Raw genomic sequence first — 12,969 nt, 5'->3', positions numbered from 1 at the left:
GCACTGGCCTGGGGGTGACAATAAGTCGTGCTGCCACCTTCAAGCTGGACTTGAGGGTCCTGTGGGAGAGGAGAGTATCAGGGAGCAGGGCACCAGGGCCGACTGATATGCTGGTACCGATGGAAGTGGTCTGGTGCATCTCACAGGGGTGGTGGGCAGGAAGCTAGCTGCTACCTACCCTCAGGCTTGCCCACAACCCCCAGTGGTGGGGGGGGGTGTGTAGGTGGTGCCTGTCTCATGGGTCTCACAGGGTGGGTTGTAGCCCACCGGCATCTCAGTGCCAGGCTACGTGACACCGTCCCGGGCTACACGTTACCCTGCACCAAGTCAGCCATGGTGACCGGCCATGGGCTGTTGTGTCGTAGGCGAGGCTAGAACGGACACAAGAAGGTCATGCACAGGCTGGACTTGACCTCCGTGGGCACTGTGATTGGAGGCACCTGGGTAGGCTTGGAGATAGGCTGCATGGTGATGGTGGCAATGGTGCACGCTCATCACCAACCCTCATCACCGTGGTCTGTGCAACCAACATGGTGACAGCAGTAGGGGCTGATCACCTGGCTTGAAGAGATGGCAATGGTGCCCAAGGTAGTGATGGGCCAGGGAGGCTCCGGTGCGCTGGCCCGCAGCTCTGCAAGGCTGGTGGGAATGCTGCCTGTCCCTCTGCCGAGGGTTGACATCTGGGACGCTTTTCGTGATCAACACGGTGACGGCTGGCTTGATGGTGGAGACGGTGACGGTCGTGACCAGGTGAACACCCCTCAACGGGCACGGAGCAGAGGATAGTGCCTGCCTGGCTGTCCGGGGACCCTCTTTAGCACCACCTGGGTCACTACGTGCTTCTCATGGCCGGTGGCATTTTGAACAGCAGCAGTGATTTCGGTGGGTGCTCCCGTTCCTGAAGTCATCACCTTGGTGATGATGGTGGTGAAAAGGGACTTGATGTCAAGACTGCTGGTCCCACCTGTGGCTGGTATGGGGATGGTCTCGATGATGGTGTTGTGTTGGGCTTGGCCTGCTGGAATGGCCAGGATGATGGGCTTAGTCCCAGCCCCACCGGCTCGCATGGCACTGATGATGGTGGTGGGCTTGCCATCTGCCGAGGTCCCCAGCTTTAGGACGGTCCCAGCTGAAAGGGACCCTTTGATCCGGACTACCAACGTCCCTTTGCCCAGATTGCAAGTCAGAGCGCCGCCTCCCAGGATAGAGATGGGGCTTTTCACCAGGGCGGTGGCCTTGATGACCCCACCCACCAGCGTGGTCGCTACCTGGCTTTGCCGGGCCATTATCATAGTCCCTGATGTGTGCACCTAAATGATAGGATGGGTGGACGTGTGGACAGCAGAAGAGATGGACCTCCTCACCTGGGCAGCTGCAGGTGTTTGAGTGGCTGGGTTGCTCACCATGACTGGTGAAGAGGCCACTTCAGTAGCCCAGAGAGTGGTGGGGCCAAGTGCCAGGTGTCAGAGCCATGGTTTTGATGATGGTGATGCTTGTGGGGACACTTGGCACTGTGAGTGCCAAGGAAGGAAGGCTTGTTGGCAGCAGCTGTGGTCGCTGGCCATTAGTGCCACCATCTCTCTCATTTTGGGGCTGCTGCTGATCACTGTTCCCTGGGCACTCTGTAGTGAAAACTGCCTTTTTTTAAAAATATGAAATTGGGGGGTGCCTGGGTGGCGCAGTCGGTTGAGCGTCCGACTTCGGCCAGGTCACGATCTCACGGTCTGTGGGTTCGAGCCCCGCGTCGGGCTCTGGGCTGATGGCTCAGAGCCTGGAGCTTGTTTCCGATTCTGTGTCTCCCTCTCTCTCTGCCCCTCCCCCGTTCATGCTCTGTCTCTCTCCGTCCCAAAAATAAATAAACGTTGAAAAAAATTTTAATAAAATATGAAATTGATTGTCAAATTGGTTTCCATACAACACCCAGTGCTCATCCCAACAGGTGCCCTCCTCCATACCCATCACCCACTTTCCCCTCCCTCCCACCCCCATCAACCCTCAGTTTATTCTGTTTTTAAGAGTCTCTTATGGTTTGGCTCTCTCCCTCTCTAATTTTTTTTCCTTCCCCTCCCCCCTGGTCTTCTGTTAAGTTTCTCAGGAGGCGCATAAGACTGAAAACACATGGTATCTGTCTTTCTCTGTATGACGTATTTCAGCATCCTTTCTTAATGAAAACCCTCGAGAAAGTCGGGATAGAAGGAACATACTTAAACATCATAAAAGCCATTTACGAAAAGCCCACAGCTAACATCATCCTCAATGGGGAAAAACTGAGAGCTTTCTCCCTGAGATCAGGAGCACGACAGGGATGTCCACTCTCACTGCTGTTGTTTAACATAGTGTTGGAAGTTCTAGCATCAGCAATCAGACAACAAAAGGAAATCAAAGGCATCAAAATTGGCAAAGAGGAAGTCAAGCTTTCACTTTTTGCAGATGACATATTATACGTGGAAAACCCGATAGACCCCACCAAGAGTCTGCTAGAACTGATACATGAATTCAGCAAAGTTGCAGGATACAAAATCAATGTACAGAAATCAGTTGCATTCTTATATGCTAATAATGAAGCAACAGAAAGACAAATAAAGAAACTGATCCCGTTCACAATTGCACCAAGAAGCATATAATACCTAGGAATAAACCTAACCAAAGATGTAAAAGATCTGTATGCTGAAAACTATAGAAAGCTTATGAAGGAAACTGAAGAAGACACAAAGAAACGGAAAAACATTCCATGCTCATGGATTGGAAGAATAAATATTGTTAAAATGTCAATACTACCCAAAGCAGTCTACACATTCAATGAGATCCCAATCAAAATTGCACCAGCATTTTTCTTAAAGCTAGAACAAGCAATCCTAAAATGTGAATGGTACCACAAAAGACCCCAAATAGCCAAAGTAATATTGAAGAAGAAAACCAAAGCAGGAAGCATCACAATCCCAGACTTTAGCCTCTCCTACAAAGCTGTAATCATCAAGACAGCATGGTATTGGCACAAAAACAGACACATAGACCAATGGAATAGAATAGAGACTCCAGAACTGGACCCACAAAAGTATGGCCAACTAATCTTTGACAAAGCAGGAAATGGAAAAAAGACAATGGAAAAAAGACAGTGTCTTTAACAAATGGTGCTGAGAGAACTGGACAGCAACATGCAGAAGATTGAAACTAGACCCCTTTCTCACACCATTCACAAAAACAAACTCAAAATGGATAAAGGACCTGGATGTGAGATAGGAAACCATCAACACCCTAGAGGAGAAAGCAGGAAAAAACCTCTCTGATCTCAGCCACGGCAATTTCTTACTGGACACATCTCCAAAGGCAAGGGAAATAAAAGCAAAAGTGAACTCTTGGGACCTCACGAAGATAAAAAGCTTCTGCACTGCAAAGGAAACAATCAACAAAACTAAAAGGCAACCGACAGAATGGGAAAAGATATTTGCAAATGACATATCAGACAAAGGGCTAGTACCCAAAATCTATAAAGAACTCACCAAACTCCATACCCGAAAGACAAATAATCCAGTGAAGAAATGGGCAGAAAACATGAATAGACACTTCTCTAAAGAAGACATCTGGGTGGCCAACAGGCACATGAAACGATGCTCAGCGTCACTCATCATCAGGGAAATACAAATGAAAACCACACTGAGATACCACCTCATGCCAGTCAGAGTGGCTAAAATGAACAACTCAGGAGACTATAGATGCTGGCGAGGATGTGGAGAAACGGGAACCCTCTTGCACTGTTGGTGGGAATGCAAACTGGTGCAGCCGCTCTGGAAAACAATGTGGAGGTTCTTCAAAAAGTTGAAAATACAACTACCCTATGACCCACCAATAGCACTGCTAGGAATTAACCCAGAGGATACAGGAGTGCTGATGCATAGGGGCACTTGTACCCCAATGTTTATAGCATAACTTTCAACAATAGCCAAATTATGGAAAGAGCCTAAATGTCCATCAACTGACAAATGGATACAGAAGATGTGGCTTATATATACAATGGAATACTATTTGGCAGTGAGAAAGAATGAAATATGGCCTTTTGTAGCGATGTGGATGGAACTGGAGAGTGTTATGCTAAGTGAAAACTGCTTTTAATAAAGGGATGAGCAACTTCTACATTGTTAGATTGAGTGATTAGATGTGATTAGAGATTATTTCCTGTCTCCCAATAGATACACATACACTTTCCCAGTTCTGTTTATCAAGAAGGACACATGCAGGGCTTTACAGAACCATCTGTGTCCTAAATCAAGTGTCTGTGTGTGGGTTTATCTGGGGTCTCTCACTTCTGTCTCATTGGTCTGCCTATCTCTGCACCCAGTCCCAGACTCCTTATTTACCATAGTTTAAAAATAAATCTTGATGTCTGTTAGGGCACATCCCTTTTCTTCTCTCGGTCCTTCACATTCCCACATAAGTTTTCGAACCAGCTGCCAATTTCATAAAAGAACCTAAAGGGATTTCGAACGATAGTTCATTGAATCTATAAATCAATATGGAGAGAATTCACATCTTTACAATATTGTCTCTTCCAATTTATGACCATGATATATCTTTCATTCTTCTACATCAGTTTTTTCCCTTGATGTTTTATAATTTTCTGTGTAGAAACTTTCCACGTTTACTTAGATTTATTTCACATTATTTAAAATATTTTTTAACACTTATTTATTTTTGAGAGACAGAGAGAGACAGAGTATGAGCAGGGAAGGGGCACAGAGAGAGGGAGACACAGAATCAGAAGCAGGCTCCAGGCTCTGAGCTGTCAGCACAGAGCCTGACATGGGGCTCAAACCCACGAACCGTGAGATGATGACCTGAGCCGAAATGGGATGCTTAACCCGCTGAGCCACCCAGGCACCCCTATTTCAAATTATTTTTAAAAGTTTAAAAAAATTCTTTTGTTTTGGATATTTAGAAAAAAAATTAGTTTTTAATATTGGTCTTACATAAAATAGACTTACTGAACTCAAATATTCCTTTTAATAACTATTCATGGATAGTTTTGGATTTTTGTGTGCCTAATCATATTACCTACATAAGATGATTATATTCGTGCATTTCTTTTTTTTTAAGTCTTATTATTTATTTTGAGAGAGAAAGGGGGATGGCGCAGAGAGAGAGGGAGAGGATCCCAAGCAGGCTCTGAGCTATCAGTGTAGAGCCTGACATGGGACAGGATCCCATGAACTGCAAGATCATGACCTCAACTGAAATCAGGAGTCAGATGCTTAACTGACTGAGCCACCCAGGCACACTCCTGCATTTCCAATCACTATATCTGATTTCTTTTTCTTGCTTTACTGCATTGGCTAAGATCTCCAATACAATGGTGAATGGAAGGGGAGAAAATGGGCATCCCAGTTTGTTTCCCAACCTCAAATAGAAGTATAAAGCATTCCACCATTGCGTATAACGTTTTCATAGTTATGTTCTTTCAGACGAAAGAAACCTCCTTCTATTTCTAGTTGCTAAGAGCTTTTAACAATCAATGTTGAATTTTTTTCAAATGTTTTTCTGCATAGATTGAGAGCCTATGAATTTTATCCTTTATCTTATTCTATTTTATTCCATTTAATTTTCTTCTTTATAAATTGCATTGTTTGATTTTTTTCCCCCAAGGAGAAGCCAACTTTGTGTTTCTAAAGTAAGTTCAGCTTGGTCACTCATATTACCCTTTATGTATAAATGGGTTCGGTTTGCAGATACTTTAAGAGTTTGGCATGTATGTTCATATAGGAGATCAGCCGAGTTTTTAATATTATAGTGTCCTGTTCCACTTTTGCAGCCAAGGTGTTGCAGCTTTCAAAAAACGAGCTAGAATGTGTATGCTCCCTGCCTATCCTCTGAAAGGATCTGTACAGAATTGGCCCTAATGTCTCCCTAAATGTACATCATTGCTGAAGCGTTCTGGACTGCTCTGACATCGATGGGCACTCTACCCCGGCATACTTGGAAGATCTAAGATTTCAATAAAGGGGCCTTTTTACAGGATATGGAACCCACTCTTGATGTACCTGTGCCATTAGAAAACGGATCCTTGGCTAATTGAATTATATTGTTGTCTTCCTCTTAAAAGAAGTGTAAATTTATTGGATGCTTACTTTAAGTCAGGCACTCTAAGAATTTTACCTCTACTATCTCACTTAATCCCTTAACAAAACTAGAAGAGCCTCTGTTTTGCTGATGAGGAGGCCGAGGCACACAGAGGCCAGAAAACTCCACGCAGGACAGAGCTGGGGAGCGGTGGAGGCAGGTTTCCTGGAATCAGAGCCTACACCCCTCATCGCTGGCTGATGCACCTTGCTTTGGCTTAGACTGTTGCTTTTTTTTCTTCTCTATTGAATTGACTCCTCTGCTCACTTATTTCCCATTTTTCTAAATACTGTATCTAATACATGCCTTCACAGTCAAATTTGCCTTGATTAATGCTTTGCCCAAATTCTGTGTTTCAATGTATGGTATTTTATTTCCACTCACTGCTGAATAGTTGTTAATTTTAATTTTGAGTTTTCCTGTATCTTGAGTTATTTAGAAGAATGGTTTGACATTTTTTTTTCCATGGAAAGTCTCTTTGGGGCTAGCCTTTGGTTGTGTACTGTCTGGGTTTGTAACATTGTAATCAGAACTTGGCTGTGTAATTTCTGCCCTGAGCACTTTTTCCTTTAGAATTTTTTAGTAACCTAACATCTGGCTAATTATTGCAAGTGTCCTGTGGTGTTTGAAAAGAATGTATTTTCTATTTGTTTGTTGCACGATTCTCTCTACATATCTATCACAGCAAGCTGAATATTCGTGATATTCGAATTCTTAACACTGTCATTTTTTCCCCCAGGTTATTTGCCATTTTCTAAGAGGGATTTTTCCTTCTCCCTCCTCGGATCTAGTTTGCCAGCCTCTCTTTGTATGTTTAAAAACATTTGCTGTCTATATTTCAATGCTATGTTTAGTCCTTAATGTTTTCTTGACGTCTTGATGAAGTGTGCCTTTTATCAATATAAAACACTTGTCCTCTTCACGCTCAATATGTGACCTTTCTTCAGTTTTGTCAAATATTCATTTTTAGGAAAGCCTGCCTGTTGACTGCTCCTCTCAGCCTGGATTTTCAGTGGGGCTTTATCTCCCAGAGGTCTTCCAGAACGTGTTAGGACATAAATCCTTTTCTAAAACCTTTCTCAGGCTCCTGCGGGGAAAGCAGGGGCATAGATCTGCAATCCCTCAAGGCCACCAACGTTGTGTTTTCTTTCCCTTTTTTCCTCTTTGTTTTTTCCACCCTGCCTATATTATGTTTTGCTAGGTATTAACTTCCAAATGTGGGCGGGTCTGTTCAGGCGAAGCCTGCACGGCTACATTCCACGGGCCCTTGGGCAGCTTGCCGGAACCTTCTCTTTCCTTCTGTTTCTTGTTGGCACCTCCTGGTGCACAGCCCCGGTTTTCTTCTCTTACCTCAAAGGAGTAATAATGGGAATTATTTGACTAGAAAGGGATAATAATAGAAATGATTATTCCTCCAGTAATGTTTCATACAACCCTCTATTCTAGTGCCCATAGTCTGTGCATTATTTTTTAACAGTGTCATCCATTAAATTCGAGGTCCTTACTCGCGGGAACCGGGCCGAACCACCTTTCTGGTCCTTTACGGGTAGCGTGATGCCCGGCACACAGGCACTCAATAAATGGGACAGGTGAGGCACGTGTAGATAGACGAATGCGTTCGTAAGCACCCAACATAGAAGGCCGCGGGAGATGTAAATATAATGAACCAGGCGTCCTTGCTCCTGCCCTCAGCCTCTCAAACCTGTTCTTCATTCACATAATGACCAGAAAGATTCTTCTAAAACTTAAGTCTGATCTTATCACCTCTCTGTCCAACATCTGGCTTCAGGGACTCCCTATCTCACTCCAGGCGAAAGCTAGTGCATCCCTAAGGAATGCTTAACTGAACTAAATTAAAGCTTAGAACCAGCGTGGAATCATGGGAAGACAGTAACAATGGTCTGATCCCGTTTCACAAATTCTGTAATTTTGTCATCTACACTTACACACTTGAGCGTCTGTTAATATTTTAAATACCTCTGACATTTTGACGCTACAGGATGGTATTTTGACCTTGTCCCGTGGTGCCCAACACAACGTGTTCTCATCTCCGTCCACTCACAGCCTGCCCCGGCTATGCTGGCCTCCCTGATTTGCCTTAAGCAACCCGAGCAGACTGCAACCAACACAATTCTGCATTTGCTCGCCCTCTGCCCGGCTCGTACTCTTCCGGCCCGAGAGCCACATGGCTTGCTCTCTCGCCCTGTCCTAACCGCTGCTGGAATGTCACCTTTCCTGAGAATCCTATCCCAACACAGTGCGCCCGTGTCTCTCTGACCACGTTGATTTCTTTACACTCTGTGGCGCCGACCGACTCGGTAGGTACACGGTTGTTTATTTCCTCCTCCTGGAATGTGAGCTGCACGACAAAAAAGACACCCATCTGGTTTTTCACTGCTGCATCCCAAGGGCTTAGTGAATGGTAGATGTAATTTTTGAATGAATCAATACAAGTATTTGCTTGGTTTTGGTGGCTACTGCTATATTGGCCATAGTCACGCGTACTGAGATCGTAGCCATACCCATGTCAGGAAGGAGCTGGGACACTGGTCGCTGGGTGTCAATACCCCAGGGGAGCGTTTGGGCTTGCGGCCATGGCAGGGCAGGCTGGCAGCCACGTGCCCCTACCCGCACTCCCCATGAGCCGTGGGCTTGGTCGTCCGTGGACAAGCGAGGACCGTGGGCTTGAAACACAGACCCAGGAGAAGGATGCTGCGAAGCGTGCAGTCTCGGGTTTCGTGGCAAAAAGGTGTTAGGGGAGCAAATCCGACCTCGAATATGGTGTCCGCCCCATGTCCACTTCTCGCGTTCACGTTGCCGTGGGCAGTAAAGCACGTGAAAAGTTTTACTTGCGTTTCGTTCAAATGTAAGTCTGCTATTTCACAGGCCAGGACTTTGGTGACATGCATGCAGGGGTCCCCAGACGATCTTTCCCCCCCTCAGCTTGCAACCCCAGTATGGCCCCTGATGATTCCCAGTATAATTAAGGGAGTGAATTAAAGGATACGCATCGGGCATCCTCAAGAAATGCTTAATTGGACTAGGTTAAAGCTTAGAGCCAGCGTGGAATCAGGGGAAGACAAGAAAAATGGTCTCATTCTGTTTGAAAAATCTGTAGTTTTGTCTTCTACCCTTAAAACGTGAGCATCTGTTAATATTTTAAATATCTATGATATTTTGACTCTGTCGGATGGCATTTTGACATAGGTTGAATTTTCTAATGGACTAGTAGTAATCGATAGGAAAACTGGAATTAAGTGATCAGTGAATAGAGAAGAAGTTGATCTTAAATCTCGTCCTGTATCTTACATTTGTTGAGAATTTACAGGATACCCGGGTACCACAAGGGTGCGCTTAGTTGAGTATTAATGAATAATGATTTGATTAATTATTAACGAGGGGACTAAGGGTGTTCTTATTAACTCGGTGGAGTTGGTAATACGGCAACAACCCTGAAAGTTACATGGTAATATTGTCTCCATTTCACCTTGAGGACAGAGAGTCAGAAAACGGTTTGGCCAAGGGAGGAGCTGGAATTGCATCGTAAGTAACTGCAGCTCAGAATCTGTTCTACCCTGGGGTTTCTCTTTTGCAATCGGTAGCTGGCGGCCTCGAGAAGAGCTGAATTCCATCATGCTTAACAGGCTTGAGAAAAAATGCAAAGGAACCCAGGGATTCAGGTTGTGAAAACGTTCTCGGGGTCTGGAGCTAACGGCGACTGGGAAGAATTCCAGAGATGGCGAGGAAAATGAAGGGAAGGCACGAATCTCTCAGAGCGCCTTTGAAAGGCAGACCGTGAATTGATGTCCGTCCCTGAGTAATAATTTGATCCTTCAAGGGAGGCGACCGTATATACGAAACCATGATAAAGCCACATCTTTCTTGTTTTCCTGAAGTCGGTATAAACCAAAGTATTTTTCTTGTACATATTCTACAAAAAGTCTGTAATTAATCTTCAAAGTTGACTGTTGCAAAGAGTTTTAATTAGTCAGCATGCATGGTACGAATGTATCAGATTAGTACCGGTGCAGCAGAGTCCCGCCTGGCCCTTGGGGAAAGGGTGAGATGTGGTTCGACACAAACCACAGGAGAAATTGAGATGGAGAGGTTTACTGCTCAGCTGCAGGAAGTAGCTGGAGCCACCTGGGAAGGTCAAGGCTGGTTCAAACACAGACAGAGGCAGAGTGTGAGTGGGGGAGGGTCCGAGAGAGGGAGACACAGAATCTGAAACAGGCTCCAGGCTCTGAGCTGTCGGCACAGAGCCTGATGCGGGGCCGAACTCACGAACCGTGAGATCATGACCTGAGCTGAAGTTGAGCATTTAACCGACGGAGCCACCCAGGCGCCCCAAGAGTCGTAGCTCTTAAAAAATCTTACACTTCAAAAAGATACTTGCCTCATTTCTTAGTTACTATTTGTGCGTTTGGCTACTGTTACCTTTTGTAGCTTCTCCCAGGGACGTGTTTGGTATTTGTCATTACAGATGCCCCACTTGTCATTTACTTGTCGATTGTAATTGTGTTTATGAATGCAGTAGGCTCCCCATCTCAGTTGTGAATTGTTTTCCCGGAACTTAGTACCAGGGTTAGAAAGGATGGTGATCAAGGTGTGTTTGTCAAAATAAATAAATAAATAAAAGACTCATAGGCAATATCTTTGTTGTTAACTATGACCTACGTACTATTACTGTCTATTACTGTCTGTTATTATCTATTATTACCTTGCTGTTATTATCTATCTGTTGGCAGTATCTAATAAACCCCTTCACCACCCTTTATACAGTTCTTAGCACCAGCGAAAGAGAGTTTCAGGCACACAGCACAGTATGGTGAGTCCACAGTGTATGTATCAGGCCATGCTCACCACAAATATCGTGACCGTTTGTCACCATACAACACTATGAAAACACCGCTGACCATGTTCTCTGTGCGGTGCCTTTCAGCCCGGCGACGTACTCATTTCGTAACTGTACCTCCTGCTCCCCTTTGTCCATTTTGCCCATCCCCCCCACCCCCTCCCCTCTAGCAGCCGTGGGTCTGTTGTCTGTCATTTATAGGTCTGATTCATTCTTTACAGTAAGACTGAGGAAGGTGAATTGTTTGCGCAGGTTGAGTGCCTTGCTCAAGGTTGGGCAATGAATTTATGATGAGTCGGGATATGGACTGAAACCCCTTAATCTCATGCTTTCAAACACACCAGAAGATCTTGAAATAATTCTTCCCGTGGTCTTAAATGTCACCGATGGGAGATAGCTGTATGACACTGATTTTTTTTTTTTAGTTGTTATTTAAATTCCAGTGAGTTAACATAGAGGGTAGTATTTGTTTCAGGGATACAGTTTAGTGATACAGCACTTCTTATAACACTCAGTGACACTGAACTTTAATGTGCAATCTGTGGCTTGTTCCAGGACCTCTCTGCTTGATACATCTCAAAGGCCTCCCAATATTTTTTTTCAGTTAAAAACATTTTTTATGTTTATTTATTTTTAAGACAGAGAGACAGAGTGTGAGTGGGTGAAGGGCAGAGAGAGAGGGAGACACAGAATCCGAAGCAGGCTCCAGGCTCCGAGCTGTCAGTGCAGAGCCTGATGTGGGGCCCGAACTCACAAATTGTGAGATCATGATCTGAGCTGAAGTTGAGCATTTAACCGACGGAGTCACCCAGGCACCCCAAAGGCATCCCAATAATTAACACCAGGAATAAAGTTTTGATGGCGATGTTAGTATTACTTATGTACTCTCTATGAACTAACTGGTGTCTCACAGAGATGTATTACATGTTGAAGTACATTTTTCTTTGTAAAAACAATGCGAGCGTTTTGAATTATTCGAACCATCTTTATACTTTTTAAAACAAAATGTAATTCCATTTTTCTATTATTTTATTTCTTACCGAGATCAACAATGTTCAAAATGGTTGATTAGCAAAACGTTTAGTAGACTATTTTAGGGTATTTACAAAGGGTAACACAAGCAAGGTTTTCCTCTCCAAAAGTGAGATAAGTGTATAAATGCATTTGTCACTTTGGGTGAACTCAGCATGGCCTTCCTTGAGCTTCGTGCTAGAACAAAACAAATGCAGTTGGTTGCTAGTTGATGAAGAAGAGTGATGTAGCAGAAAAACTAACTTCTATTTCTTCCCCTCCTTCTCTTCCTCTTCCTTCTGTTAATCAATCGATCATCTATCTATGATTGATCTATTATCTATCTATCTATCTATCTATCTATCTATCAATCATCTATCTATCATTTATCTATCATCTATCTATTATCTATCTATCTATCTATCATCTATCAATCATTTATCTATCATCTATCTATCTATCATCTATCAATCATTTATCTATCATCTATCTATCTATTATCTATCTATCTATCTATCTATCTATCATCTATCCATCCTGCTAGCTTATCCTTCTTTTGGTATTTGTATTTCTTTCTGTCTTCCTTTCTTCCTTTCTGAAATTCACTAAAAAACCCTGTTGGTAACACTTCCAACTCTGACAAACTTCTGGTGTTTCACGTGAAAAGAATGGTTTTAGGAAGTCCTACATCAAAAGAGAATATCCTGGGAACCCTTAGGTTAGCTTAAAGTAGACATAGGTACACTGCTTTAGAAGATGCTTGTTAAAGAATTTTAAACAGTGAATTCTGAAACTACAAGAGGAAGATGGAGTATATAGAATTTTCCACACTTACCTGACCATGCAACTATTTACATTTCTCATAACACTCTTCAAAGGAACACCAACTGGGAAAATGTGTGTCTGTGAAATCAAGCTTAGTAATTACATGACACAAATGCTTTGAATTCTGACAATTTTTTTATACTGCAATTTTCATTAATGATTGTTTC

The 12,969-nt window shown here is 43.8% G+C and overlaps 1 pseudogene; it reads right to left on the bottom strand.

Moving 5' to 3' along the window:
* Positions 1-327: 327 nt before the first annotated feature.
* The window catches only part of LOC122466875, a 192,439-nt pseudogene continuing 179,797 nt past the window's right edge, over positions 328-12,969 (bottom strand).

This window comes from Prionailurus bengalensis, chromosome A1, assembly GCF_016509475.1.
Source record: "Prionailurus bengalensis isolate Pbe53 chromosome A1, Fcat_Pben_1.1_paternal_pri, whole genome shotgun sequence".
In the NCBI taxonomy this organism is placed as follows: Eukaryota; Metazoa; Chordata; class Mammalia; order Carnivora; family Felidae; genus Prionailurus; species Prionailurus bengalensis.
This window is presented reverse-complemented; position numbering and strand designations above follow the sequence as displayed.